We start from the raw sequence: 12621 nt of genomic DNA on the forward strand, positions 1-12621 counted from the left end.
GGTATAAGGCAGGACTAGTTTGGTTCAGGGCCCCTAAAAGCTGGGCCATCAATGTCCCAGTCTGAGTATGGCCTGGAGGTTTTGGAGCCAGCTGGCCTAGACTTAACTCTCTGGTAGGTACGAGGCAATTAATTCATGTCTCTGAAACTTAGTGTCCTCATCTGCAAAATGGGGACACTTCACGGGCTGTTGGGAGGGTTATTTATGTAAAGGATTTAGCCCCCAGCAGACACTCCACAAATGACAGTTTCTCCACTCTGCTTCCCTATGAAACTCTGATCCTAATGCCCAGCCTCCCGCTCAGCTGTTGACTGTTTCTCTAAGTGCCCAGTCACCAGGTTTTGTTGCCCTCTTCCCTCTGCTCCCCGGTTTGCCCCGCCCCACCCCTCACTTTCCCCAAGGTCTCAGCCATTCCCACCTCCATTGCCAAGCTGTTCTCTAGAACCCTTCTTCACATGCCTTCTGGAGCCTCTGCTGACCACGCTGCAGGGCTGTTTCTCCTTCTTGCCACATCGGGTCCTCATGTCAATTAAAGCACAACAGGCTCATCCATTTGATTGGGTCTATACATTTTATTCGCCCTCCTTTTTAAAAATGAAAGCCATGGACAGAGGAAAGCTCTTGAGGGAGAATTAATAATCATGCTAATTGGTGACATGTGCTTACCATGTGTCAGACACCATGCTCAGCACTTCTAGCCCAGCGGGGCGTTTAATCCTCACAGCTCTAAGAGATCGTTTCTACCTCAGTATCATTTCATGGAAAAGGAAACTGAGGCAGAGAGAGGTGAAGCCACTGGGTAGCTCTGGGACATGAGGCAGGTTTTTGTGACTCTAGGACACACACCCTTAGCCCCTACCCCACCCTGCTCGGGTAGAAGAGTGGCTCTTGACTTTCATTTCTCTCTTTAGGATCATCCTCTGACCCCTGTTCCACCTCCTGACTGGCCTCAGGGGTATGTCGTCCTGCCTTTAATACCTGATCCAAGTGTGAACGACAGCCAAAAGAAATTAGCTAAAGAGGGGGGCCAGCCCTGTGGTGCAGCAGTTAAGTTCAGCGTGCTCCACTTTGGTAGCTGGGGTTAGTGGGTTTAGATCCCAGGAGTAGACCTACACCACCCATTAGCCATGCTGTGGCGGAAGATTGGCACAGATGTTAGCTCAGGGCTAATCTTCCACAAGCAAAAAAAAAAAAAAAAAATTAGCGAAAGAAAGAAAAATAAGAAACATAGCAGTTTGTTCAAGGGCACAGGGTGTGGCTCTGGCCCTGGAAGGTGACTGCTGGTTTGGCAGTGCTGTGTGAGAAGAGATCGTGGGCCCAATTCCTAGCTCTGACACTTGCTAGCTGTGTGAACTTGAGCAAGTTATTGAAACTCTTTGAGCCTCAGTTTCCTAATTTGTTTAATGGGACAGCAAAACTGCTTCACAGGGTGGTAAGGATTAAATGAGTTACACAGAGTGGACAGCCAGCTGCTTACCCTAGGTGTTTAGTCACTGTTAGCTCACTTTCCAGCCCTATAGTGATCACTATTTCTTATTTTGGGCCGCAAAAGAAGGGCTGGAATGCCCCTTGATCCCTTCCCTGGGGCAGATCAAACTCCCAAAGACCGCCCCCTGCCCCTTCAGTCTGGTTTCCTGCTAGGGCCATGCCTTGCCTTCAGCAGAGGGAAGGACTGGTGACTGTCACAGTGAGTGACCTGCCCCTGCCCAATGCAGGAAAGTTGTTGGTTCCTGTGGTCGTGACTACAGTCATTGGAAGGAGGAGTTTATGTGGGTGTGCCCACCCACGCTGATGCCCACCCCCACCAAGCCGCAGGAGGGAGGGTCCTTTAGTTCTTCCCACCACAACTCATGAACACAGAAGACGACACGAGCTCCCTTCTCAGTGTCACTCCCAGAGGACCAGCTTTCCTTCCTTGTGCCACTGCCACCTCAGCTGATGCTTGCTTCTCCACTCACCCACTCACCCTCTGTCCTGTGGCCCATGGAGGCAGGGCAGGGGAGCATGGAATGCGAGCCCAGGCACTGGGCTGACAGCTTTCCATAAGTCATTTGATTTCATCCTTGCAACCCATGGGAAAGACGCTACTGACTTTATCTTACAGTTGAAGATACTGAAACTCAGAAAGGACAAGTCCCTGTCCAGGGTCATTTAGCTAGTAAGTGTCGAGGCTGGAACAGAACTCAAGACCGTCTGACTCCACAAACCACCATTCCCGTCTGCTGCCTGCTTTCACTGGTAGCTGAGTGCAGGCCTCTGGGCTCAATTCCTGGTCTTAGGAACATGGGTTCAGTCCAGCAGAGCTTGCAGACACTTAGGGCATATCCATATATCCACATATCTGCTGGAGGTTGCCCAACTTGACAGGAGGTCTGTTTCAGAAGGGGGTGGTGGTGGTGGTGATTAACTGTTCACACCAAGAAAGTTGAGGGAGTGGCACAGGATTCAGGACCTGAAGGCTCCGCCCTGTGCCCTTTCCTAGAGCAGTTCTGCTGGTGCTTCTCACATCTATAGGCCCAGGGCCAAGCATCCCTCACCCCGCACAGAGGCGTGCAAGGCAGAGCATCCGACTGTGGCTGTAGTCTGGGCTTTAGTCTTAGCGTGCAGAACTGTTTGATACCAGGCCACTTGCTTGACCTTTCTGTGCAGCAGTTTATTTGTAAAATAGGAAGGATAAAATTTGCCCCTGGCACCCTTGCTTCATAAGGTTAGAAGAGAGAGAAGAAGGAAGGAAGGAAACTAACATTCATTGTTAGTGTGTATTAAAAATCTCATTTTTTAGGATCAAAGAGGAGAATACACGTGAATGCATTTGGAAAAGTAAAACCCTGGTCAGTGTGGAAGAGTACACGGCTCTTGTGATTGTCGTTGCTGCTGCCCTGGTTGTGCCCTGCCAGTATGCGTCATGCCTGATCTCTGAGGACTTCCCCTGGAAGTGGAATGAGCATCCATTCCAGCCCCCTCCTTACCTAAGGGCTGCTTCCTACAGGAAGTCTCCTACAAGCAGTTGAAGGCTGCCTCCTGCAGGAAGACTTCTGAGATTCACTCCAGCTGCCTCTAAGGAACTCCTGTGTGGAGGCCAGGACCTTGGCGCCTGTCCTGAATTAGCTGCTACACACTCATCCCACTTTCCTGCAAATCTCAGCCAAGTAAAAGAGGACATTAAGGAATGGCTAAAGGGGGTGGACCGCCCTCCCATTTTGGAGCTGCTCCTCTGTGTCAGGCACTATGCTGGTACCTCACTGTCAGGCCCCTGCTATTAACACCCAAAGGCAGAATAGCGTAGAGGTTGAAGTACAACCACTGGTACCATTGGGTGTAGGGCCTAGTCCCAGGCCCGCCACATTTTAGCACTGTGGCTCACTTCCTCACCTGTAAACTGTGATTGTGTGGCTGGAAGGTAAGGCATTCAGAACAGTGCCTGTCCCACAGTAAACACAAGTGTCAGCTCTAGTGGGTCATCCCCTCAGCATTGGTGCAGTGGTCTTCTTCTCTATTAGGAATGGAAGTGGCAGACTTATGATGAGCTGTGACAGCAGACGCCTTTTGTGTTCCCGGCCCCATCCCCTTGGACCACCTGTAATTTCAGCTGCCTGTGGAGGATGGTTCCTGAGCACGCCGGCAGTGTCTCCCCTCAGTCGCTGTGTCTCTCGGCTTTTCTGACTCAAGGCTCTTTCTGAGGCTGTTGTGGCTTACTCAGGCTGCCCAGGGAGGCCTGGATGTTGGGGCAGGCAAGGCAATGCTCCAGCCTCCTGTGTGTAAGGAGGACAATTCATGTTCTACAGACGGCTTCTCAGATGGCTCCCGTCTGTATGGAGTCCTGATTGCTCACAGAGGTGACCAGCTCAATCCGGTGAGCCAGCTGGCCTGGGTCAGGACAATATACGGAGGACCCAGCTCCTTGGACCTGTGCTCCAGGCAGCTGAACCAGCTGCCCAGCCCTGCCCACGGCTGGCTCCCTGGATGCCCTGTCTTCAGCCCTGCCTCTGTCCGGAGCTGCAGACTTGTCAGCCCCACTTCCCAGGCCTGCTTCTCCTTCATGTTCCCCTTGTTGGGAGAGACACTACCTTTCTGCTGGAGGTTGAGACCTGCTCTTTCACCCTGTTGCCCAAACCAGAGACCTGGGAATCCTTATCAGCTCTCTTCCACCCTGACCTGCCCACCTCCAGTCCATCACTTGGCCTTGGCATCCGTTCACTTCTTTCTGAGTCCCTCCCCCTCCTCTGCTACATTAGTTTAAGCCACCAGCAGGCATGGTCTGGGCCACTGCTACCTTCTTGGTCCCCTGCCTTCAGACTGGCAGCCCCCCTCCCCCCCGGGCTCTTCTTCCCACAGTTGCCATAGTGATCTTCCTGAAGATCCTCGTGAAGTATAAATCCGATCACATTGCCTCTTCACCTCCTCCCTGGCTCCATATTGCTACGAGGCAGACTACGTTTCCTAAAAAACAAGCAAAGCTCTTCATGATCCGACTTCCCCTGCCCTCCCTCTGTCCCCATCCTAGAAGTCTATACTGGTGCCAAGCTAAACTGCCTCGAAGGCTCTAACTGCCTTAAATTAGACGATTTGGGTGAAGACCCAAAGTTAGACAGGGCTGGAGTTGAGTCCTGGCTCTGCTGCTTGCCACTCATGTGACCTCAGGTGGGGTGTTTGTGCTCTCTGAGCCTCAGGTTCTAGTCTGTAAAATGGGAATAATAATCCTAATGCTTGCTCCAAGGATTACATGACATAAAGCACAGGGTGTTTATCTCAGCTCCCAGCTGCAGAAAGAGCTCAAGAAACATGAGTTTCCAGATGGTTCCAGGTCTTCCTGCTTTGGCTCTAGCAGCTTCCAGAACAACCTGCCTTCCCCGCATCATCCCAATGACTCCTTTTCTAACACTTAGCTCATGTCACATCCTCCATGAAGCCTCTCTGGACACTCTCCCTGGTCCCTGCCCACCAACTCCATGCCTGTAAGCTGCCCAGGGCACAGGCAGTTCTGGGGTCCTATCTCTGTCCCCATGCTGCCTTTCACTAGGTAGGGAGCATCCTAAGGACAGGGGCACGTGCCTTCTGCCTGTATCTCTGTGTCTGGTCCAGGCCAGGCCCAGAACAGCTGCCCCAACAGTGTTTGTGAACCAGCAAATGCAGGCGGATTCACAGACTCTGTGGCACCCTTAGCTTAACCAACTCTCCCTGCCTTTCAGCCCCTACACTTGGCATCTCTGGAAGGCCCCTGCTTCTGAAGAACCCTGAGTTGCCCCAGGGCCAGCCAGGAGCTACTACTGACTCTTGCCTAACAGGGGTAGAGGAGTCAAGAAGGAGGGCTGGCTTTATAGCAGCCATCCCCAGGGAGAAGAGTACACCCAGGCAGCCCCTGCATCAGAGGATGGCAGAGGGGAGAGCATGGTTCCCCAGAGAGTGGGTGGATCCTCTCTATTTCACAGAGAAGTTAGGTAACTTGTTCAAGGTCACACAGCTAGTCCAGACAAGAGCCAGGGTTTGAACTGAGGCTCCAGAATTCATGCTCTTAACCATTCTGCTGTGCTGCTCTCATAGCTTGAGTATCCTGGCAGCCCATGGGCTGGGCTTGCTCTTGTCCACCTGTCACTCTGTCCTTAAGCTCTGCAAGGATTCCTAAGGACTCTTTGACTCATGCTCCTCCAGCTGTTGCTCACATGCCTTCAGGGTCCCATGCTTATTGCTTCCCACTGAGCATCATTCCACCTTGGGACAGAGCCAACTTTTTGCTTGCCTTTTCTTGACTTGGAATTGTCCTTCCTGAAGCCCTCACTCAGGGGTCTTCATTCCACTTGTGGCTATAACATGCAATCTTGCCCTCCCCAACCCCATCCCAGCACAGATCATCTCTACAAAGTTGAAGAGAGTGGCCAGGAGCCTATGGCTTCTCTTTGAAGTCATCCTCCCCAGCCTCAGCTCTTCTTAATATGCCATGGTGTGAGAATTGCATCGCCCTGTCATTCTCCGAAAATCACTCTAACTTTTAAGTATCACTCACACTGAGGTCCACAGAGGAGAGCACTTTGACCCAGCCGTGGCTCAGTCAACCCAGGAGTGGGGGCCCTATCTCTGCTTTAGCCCCACAAAAGCAGCGTAGCATACACTGAGTTCTTAGCATCTACGTCTCGTGGCTGGTTGATCTGGGCCTGACTGCTACTGTCTCCCCTGTGTCCTTCTCTCCTCTTCATGGCCTTTGGTCATCAGAGGAGAATCGAGCAGACAAGCAAGCAGCAACATGATATCATGGAAAGACCATTGGCCTGGCAGTTCCGGCCCCAGGTCTGCCACTACCTGGGCAACCTCAGGGCGTGTGACCTTGGGTAATTCACTTCCCCTCTTTGGACCTTGGGTCCCTCACCTATAAAATGGTAAATCTGGTCTACGTGATCTATATGACCCTTCTTGTTCTATGACTAGTTCTTCGACTTAACCTCAGCTAAGGGATGGGAGCCCCACGCAGACAAATGGACATTTCTCATTTACTCTCCACTAGCATCACAAGTACTCCTGTTATAACTATTTTACTGAGAGGATCTTGAGGCTCAGAGAGGTCACGTGATCTGCTCAAAGTCACGTGGCTCTAGTAAGCGGCAGAGCTGGGATTTGAGCCCAGACCTCTTTGATCCCCCAGTAGGCACTTCCCCCGTCACATCTCACTGTTTAAAAAGGGAAAAGGGTGGAAGGAATTTTGGAGATGCCAAATCACTTTGAAAATGAGTCCAGAAAAAATTCAAAACAGTGCAAACCTGACACTCAGTGCATCTTAATGATGTTCTCTGAGTCCAAGAAGAGTCATTCCAAGGGGAACTCAGGGAGTCTTCAGTTCTGAGGCCCACAGAGAGGAAATGGGCTTCCACTGCAGGGGGAGGGTTCAGTGAGACATGGGGAACATAACGGACTCTATGGGACATGCGATGGGCTAAGGGACCCACAGGAGACCTTCAAGAACAGAGCAGGGGCCTGACAGCCCCAGAACACTGAGGAGGTAGAATTAGCATTGGGTGAAAGATTGGATAAGAAAGTGGTTTGTTGAATGGAATGAGTGCTGGTCTGGAGAGGCAGAAGGGTCTTGTCCAGGGAACTCAGACATGGGGTTCTGGATGACTCAGCCTCTCTGATCAGTCTTTGAAGAAGGGGAAGGGAAGACAGAGGATGGAGGTGACTGAGACATCTTGGCAAATTTTCTGTGTTGCAGAGCCAAGGTGCACCTGGAGGACTGAAGGGAAGACAGTCGAGGAATGGACGGGGGACTAGGGTGTGAGGCATGGCTGGGAGGAGGGACAGGCAGTCTGGAACTGGTGGTTTCCCCTACTCCTCCACACTTGCAGCCTAGTCACGGCAAGCCAGCTTGTCACCTGAAATTCCAGGATCATCCAACAGTGTCACCCAGTGGCCATGTGGGAGAGCTGCAGAGAGGTGCCCAGGGGAGGGAGGTAGATGGGAGAAGGGAAAGCACCTAGCTAAATCAGACAAAGAGAAAACTCGGAGTTTCTACCTGCCTGCAGGATGTGGCGCGGGGCTCCCACAGTCTCTGGGCCTAGGCAGGGCTATCCTATAAGGGTCCTGCAGACTTCAAAGGACTTCCTCTCTTCTCCAAACTCGGGCCCTTCGCATCCGCTGGGTTAAGCCAGGGCTTCCCTAATGCGTAGATCCCCAAGCCTCCCTGGGCGTGGACCTGAGTAGGCGGTGGGGGGATGGGGGGGGGGGTCTGCAGCCCCTCTCCCAGGCCTCCTTTCTGGGATGATGAGGGTCTGAGATTGCAGCTGCCAGCTGGCCCTCCCCACAGGTTCATCTGGTCACGGCCAAGGTCACAGTGGCTTTCAGGTCAGCAGGTGGGGTCACTGGGACAGCAGCGGAAGGGGTTGGAAGTCACTTCTCAATGGACTGAACACCACTTCCCTTCTCTGCCAGCTGTGCCCTCTCCAAGGTTCACGAGCTTTCAGGAAACAAGCAGTTCTTCTGCTAAGAAACGGGGGGAACCCCAGAGTTAGAATGTGGCATGGCTCTTCAGAAACACGCAATGGAACCTGGGAATGAGGGTCTAATTGAAACTCTTCTCTCCAGGCTTATGTAATCAGGATAATACCTAACAGAAGTGGGTAATATTTCCATCCCCATTCTACGAATATAGAAACCCAAGCTCAGTGAGGTTGAGTAACTTGCTAGCGGCCACACAGTCAGTTCCTGGGTGCAAGAGGCAGGAGCTAAATCATGGTCTGTCCAACTCACTAACCAGGCAGGAGCCAAGCACCATGGGCGACACCAGAACTGGGCATGTAGGAGGGGCTCAACAAATGCTAGTGGAATAAAGAGACCCTTCCCTTGAGCTGGAGAGGGAAACAGAGTTGTCAGCGACTGACTACACTGAGGCAGGATGAACTGGCTTACAACGTGGAGTGAGGCACGAAAGTTCACAAGAGAAAGAAAGCCTTCATAAAGCGTGGGGCTTTGGAGAGGTGTCTCTAAGGAGAATGTCCAAAGGCCCTGAAAGGGTGTTGCCAAGACTTTGGGCTTTCTGCACACCCCGCCCTCATCCTTCCGTCACTCCTGCAGAAGGACTCGCCGGAGCAGCCTATCTAGCAGCAGCCCCTCGCTCCAACCTCACCGACTGCGTTTCCGTCACAGCGTTCCTCTCCGCCTGCCCATTTGCTGTACACGTATCTGTTTGTTCTCTTATTCCCCTACCGCCAGAATGCAAATTCCATGAGGAGGGGTTCTGAGAGATTTGCTCTTTCCTGTGTCTCCAGGGCCTGGAACGCTGTGGGTGCTCAATACATATTTGTGAAACAAATGCCTAAAGGTATGAGTGAATTCCAGGACAAGGGGACAACAGGGACAGAAGCAGTCTCGCCTGCCCCAGGAATACCGAGTCATACAGTCAGACTGGAGCCAGCACATGGAAGGACGTGGTGAGGAAAGGTCATTGGGGGAAGATTGGGAAAGGCCTTGAATGTCATGCTAAGGAGTTTGATTTATTTTGTCCTGTAGGCAATAGGGAACCCTTGCGGCTTTGTGTAGAGAGTGACAGGATCCAACTTAGGTTTTAAAAAGGTAACTTATGAATGTAATGTAATTTTTAGTAAAATTTTTAATGAAAATGTAGTGTAATACATGATCTGAGAGCAGAGGCAGGAAACCAGTAAGTAGGCGGTTGCTGCTCCAGGTGAGAGACGATAGGGAGGAAAGAACGAAGGCAGTGATGATGGTAGGAAAGAGAAAAGCATCAACAGGGAGCCATTATAGGGGAACCAGTAGGTTTCAGTGGTGAGTGAGATGGGAGAGGGAAAGGGAGCATGGTGGGGCCTTTGGCCAAGCAAGGGACTGAGAGGGGGTGGTGTGGGCGTGTGCAACTGTGCATGTGAGCTCTCATATATGTTGGGGGACGGAGCTCACACTGTGGCTAGTTCTGGCAGAGAGGGGGGTTTGTGGGCTGCTATGGTGGGCCTGCCCATTGTCAACTGGCCTGATGCTCAGGAGAGAGGCCAGGGGCTGGGGATGGAGAGTTGAGAGTCATCATCGTGGAGGGGTATTTGAAGCCACGAAGGAGAACAAGATCCTCCCGGATAAGAGTGTAGATGGAGTGAGAAGAGACAGGACAGAAGTCTGTAGAACATCCACATTATGGGGAAAGGAAGGGCGAGGAGGAGAATGAGCCTGAGTCATGGTCAGACGGGAGAGACGAGGGCCCCAGAGCAGTGTCCCAGACAGCTACCTCTGGGCCAGGCCTCACTGAGGAGCTCACCTCCTCTGTTGACAGGGCTTCCTACTCCATCCGAGCCCTGTGGCCCTCCCCTCCTCCCACACAGAAAGAAGCACAGGGCACATCAGGTCTGAAACCACTGGGTCCCTGCTCAGGGTCCATGTTTGTATTACATCGGAGTCAGGACTTCTTCAGGCAGGAATAAATAATTTATTAGTGGCATCTGTAGAGCTAAAAATAATACTTTAAAAAAATTGGCAAAGATTCATTGGAGTTTTATCTAAAATAGTCTTATCCTTCCCATTCATCTGTTTGAAAGAGTGGACTCTGGTCTAGAGATGAGACCCAAGATCCAGATGTGGGCCCTGGGGAGGGGGACCCAGGGGACTTTTTGAGCTAGGTTTTTGAGGTGAAGAGACCTGAGCTGGCAGAGGACAAGGGGAGGCAGTGCTGGTCACTGCGCCAGCAAGGAGATGAGGTGGCCACCTCTCACGGAGCTCACTGACTGGCGGGGGAGATAGACCGGCAGATGCTGAGTGATGGGTGTGAAGATGCCATGGGAGCCTGGCTCACTGTGTTGGGTGGCGGTAGAGGTGGAGGCACAGGGAGGACTCAGGACTTGGTCCTGGAAGGTAGGGTCCCGCCTGCTCCCTGCTGGGGTGCACAGGGTCCCACTCTCCCACAGTAGGACCAGCCCAGCCACAAGGAGAGCAACCTGTCAGCTTGTGATAGGAGATTTTTCTCTTCTAAATCTTCTCAGGAGTGTCTGAGGAGCTCAGAATCCAATCCTCACCTCCGCTCTGGTTTTGCCATTTAGTTGAGGCAGCGCCCTGGAAGATCACTGATGCCCTCTGTGTTTTCTGTTTGGAATTATTGCTCTGCACTTACCACTTTCATTTTGGGAGGTAGGATGGGGAGGTGTGGCCCTCTGATGAGAAAGCGACCCAGGAGGGTCATGCAAGAAACATAAGGAGAGGATGAAAAGGCCAGAGAGCCCCGCTCAGGTGTACTTCACTATTGAGACAGTTGCACTTGGATAAATCTAGACAGCTGAACATCATTACTTAGGCGGCTCAAACTTGGCATATCCTAGATGAAATTCTCCTTTCTGCCCCCTCACCCCCACACCTGACCCTCCCCCATGTCTAATTAGCAATGCTCCTCATGCAGTTGCTCAGGCCCAAACCCCTGGAGACGAACTTTGACTAACCCATCAGGGAATGCTGTTGTCTTTACCTCCAAAACGTATGATGAACCTGATGTCTTATCTCCTCCAAAAAGTCATCCAGGTTCCAGGCACTCATGTCTCACCGCAGCTCCCCATAGGTCCCCCTGTTCCTACCCACACCCCTGCGGAAGCCAGGGAGATTTTTCAAAAACATAAATTAGGTTGTAGCACCCCTTTGTTGAAAATGCAATGGTTGTTCACTGCCTATAGCACTAACCCACAGTCCTTCTGTGGCCTGGAAGACTCGGCACCATCTGTGCCCTGGATCCCTTTCTGACCTTATTTCCAACCACCCTCCACGTTTGCTCGGCCTGGGTCAGCCGCTTCCTTGCAGGTCCTCAAACTCAGCAAGCACCGTCTCTGCGGCAGGGCCTGTGCATTAGCTGTCCCCATCCCCTGAGAGACTCTTCCCCCAAACATTCTCATGACTCCCTCCCTCCCTTTATGAGGTCTCTGCTTACACATGCCTTCCTAGGACATGCCTGGCACATATTGGGGGAATAAATGAAAGAATGAACGAAAATACCTGTATCGACCCTGTGCTTGGCACATAGGAAGCACTTAGTAACCAGTACATAACGTAATAACAGCCTGGCCTAAGCTCTCTTGTCTTGGCTATGCAATCTGATCCCATGCCCAGGGGTCCCATTGGACCTACACCGAGAAGATGGAAATCTGCGGAGAGATTCCATGCGGAAAAATCATGCGCTGCCCATGGCCACCAGAGGGCGCCAACCGCGGCGGCATCTGCACACTGCGGCACTGGCTGCGGCTGCAGCAACCGGGGAGGTTGGAGCCACCCTCCCCGCGCGCAGCTCGGAGAGACGGGATGGAGACCCACAGGCAGGGATTCTGAACCAGCACCTGGCTCCCTGCATATCTGCTAACCCAGGTCCCGAAGGCTTTTAAAAAACGGCAGGTGAGAGTTTGAGGGTTAAAAATGGTTTTTCCCATCTGTTTGTCAAGCTCCAAACCCCAGCACCTCCAGTCACCTGAGGTCATGTCACTGACGACAATCTCCCCCCTCCCCTCGTTCTGCATCCGGTTCTACAAATACAGAAACCAGAAACTGGAGCTTACTGAGGTTAAGTAGCACGCCCCCTCTGCCTGACAAACCCTTCTGAGCACCTCTCACCCTCCCGGAGCAGCGTTCCCAGCCTCCCTGAGCTGACTTGGGCCTAATCTCCTCCTAGGAGCAGAGGCTCCATGCCCACATCTCCCATAGCAAACGCTGCTGTGGACTGAGATTGTGTGAGCTTCCTGAGAGCAGAGACTGGTTTAATGAGAGAGAGAGAGATTAGGCACTAACTCGGTGAGTACCGAAGGTCAGGACACCCCTATCAGACTTCTCAGCCCCTAGGCCAAGTTTAATGTCTCTGGCGCCCAGACTCACCCCCTGTCCTCACACATCCCTGTCCCTGCCCCAGACCCTCTCTCTTCCCCTGTGGGTGGATCCTGTGCAGGCAGGTCAGCCCTGCAGGCCCTCAGTGCTGGATAGTGTCTTAGAGGTCACCTCACTGTTTGCTGGGCACATTCAGTGTGCCAGGAACTCACTGCCCACTACCCCCTTCTCCATCCCAGGTGCTCATGTTGTGGTTTGGCCCACTGGCGTTGGTGGGAATGTCTTCCTGATGGTAAGCACTCTCTGTCTCCCAGGCACAGCTGCCCATGGTCACGCCTGTCGTTCCTG

Source organism: Equus quagga, chromosome 18 (genome assembly GCF_021613505.1).
Source record: "Equus quagga isolate Etosha38 chromosome 18, UCLA_HA_Equagga_1.0, whole genome shotgun sequence".
NCBI classification, from domain to species: Eukaryota; Metazoa; Chordata; class Mammalia; order Perissodactyla; family Equidae; genus Equus; species Equus quagga.